General features: G+C 54.7%; 1 non-coding gene across 1 annotated transcript; it reads right to left on the minus strand.

Moving 5' to 3' along the window:
* Nucleotides 1–728: 728 nt before the first annotated feature.
* Nucleotides 729–892, minus strand: LOC142821394 (U1 spliceosomal RNA). The gene has a single exon (XR_012898168.2). It is a non-coding gene; the product is annotated as a U1 spliceosomal RNA (small nuclear RNA).
* Between the last annotated feature and the right edge of the window lie 992 nt (nucleotides 893–1,884).

A 1,884-nucleotide genomic window follows, 5' to 3' on the forward strand; every position in this document is an offset into this window, starting at 1 on the left:
GTATGATGTGCTCAGGACACAGTTTTGGATGGTGGAGGAGTGTTGTGACAGAAAACTGGGGATGTGGGGGTGCAGGAGTTTGAGGATGTGAGAAGCTCAGGACATGGGGTTCCAGTGTATGATAGGCTCAGGTTTGGGGGGTGGGTGCCAGAGCATTATGATGCTGAAGCCAGATGGAGGCTTGGCCCCAACTGGGGGTTTGTTGGCCAGGATTCATTTTTAAATAAAATATGTCAAACACAAATGCTATGTCTACATTGGCATGATCTTGCGCAAATACTCTTTAACTCAAGAGTTCTTGCGTTAAAGTATTTTCACAAGAGAGCATCTATATTGGCCGGGGCTGCGTCTTGACTGGCAAGTTTTCCAGAAAAAGTTTGCGGAAAAACTTGCCAGCTGCTTACACTGGCTGCTTGATTTTGCACAAAAGCACTCACGTGGCCAGTATAGACAGCTGAAAACTGTTTTGCGCAAAAAAGCCCTGATGGTGAAAAGAGACCCAAATGAGCAAGGATCCCAACCTACTGGGGGGAAATAAACAAAACTCTGAACCTCAAACACAACTTCAAAAGCAGTAAACACATAAGCCAAAATAACAGAACCCCGCTTAACATGCTGCGCTGCACTTCGTCTTTACAGAACACAACCCATCTCTGCAGTATGATCAAAAAACGCAATTCGCGCTAATCTGAACTTGCAAAAAAACCAGCTTTTTTAATTACTAGAGTCAGAAGAAAGTGAACACGCAGTCCCCCACTACCACACACTGTACAGTCGAGTTTCCCCTATTTAACGAAATCGCAAGAATAAGCGCATCCATAGCTCAAAGAATAAACCTCACGTTGGGAAAACCACTTTCCTGACCGTAGCATTTCTCTTGCTAGGTAAATATAAGCTCGTGTCCCAGAGCCCCCGCCAGCCCTCAAGCGCCCCGAACTCTCACATCACGGTGGCTCCCACCTCCACCTCCAAACAATCCCCCGGCACCGCTTCCCGCTGCTGCCAGCTGCCCCGCCCCTGTCCCCAGACCCCACCCAGAGCCCCGCTTGCAAATTAGGGCCCCACTCGTCAGCCCGCTCCCACTCCCATAGTGCTCCGCTCGCGCACACATCTGCATACGTGCACACGCGGCTCCGCCCCTCCGGATGAGCCACGCCCCTGACTGCCCTTGGTCCACGCTCTCCAGTGCAACCAGACCCGGCTCTTCAGCTGCTCAGCGCCCGATATACAGAGCCCAGGACCCTCTCTCAGGTGCTGCCCGGGGGGTGGGGTTAAGGGAAAGTAGCGGGGTGGGGGACAAAGGGGAGCAGCAGGAGAGGATGCAACTGGCCACACGCCCCGGCGCTCACAGTCACCGGCGGGGAAGCCGCGTGGCCGCAGGTCTCCCCCCGGTGTGGTCCTGTCCCCTGTGACGGCGCGTTGGGGGTTCCCCGTCTCCTGCACCCCGAAATGGCACAAACAGACTGCACCAGCCAGTGGAATTGAGGGTGGTTTATTGCTCCTCCAGCACAGCGCAGCACAGATGTAATCTGGTTACAGGAACTGGGCTAGGATGCCTCAGGCCCCCTTGAGATGGGGGAGACTGGGCCCCTAAACTCCAGCCCCTTCCCCTAGGCTCTCCTCCATGCTCTTCCACAGTCTAACTAAATTCCCCTCCAGCCCTGCCCCCGCAGTCAGGGCAGCATTCCACCTTCCTTTGTTCCTCTCCATGGGGGGTGTCTGGCCACTGGTTCAACCAGTTTGGCCTTATCTCTGCCTAGCCAGGTTTTCCCTGCTGGGTCTTGCTCCAGACAGCAGGGGTCACCACAGCCCAGCAATTACCCCCACTACGTCACAGTTCTCCCCCCTCCGAGAGCGAACTGAGCAGGGTCACTCCGCTCGTGA

This window comes from Pelodiscus sinensis, chromosome 30 (genome assembly GCF_052426305.1).
Source record: "Pelodiscus sinensis isolate ZL-2025 chromosome 30, ASM5242630v1, whole genome shotgun sequence".
Lineage (NCBI taxonomy): Eukaryota > Metazoa > Chordata > Testudines > Trionychidae > Pelodiscus > Pelodiscus sinensis.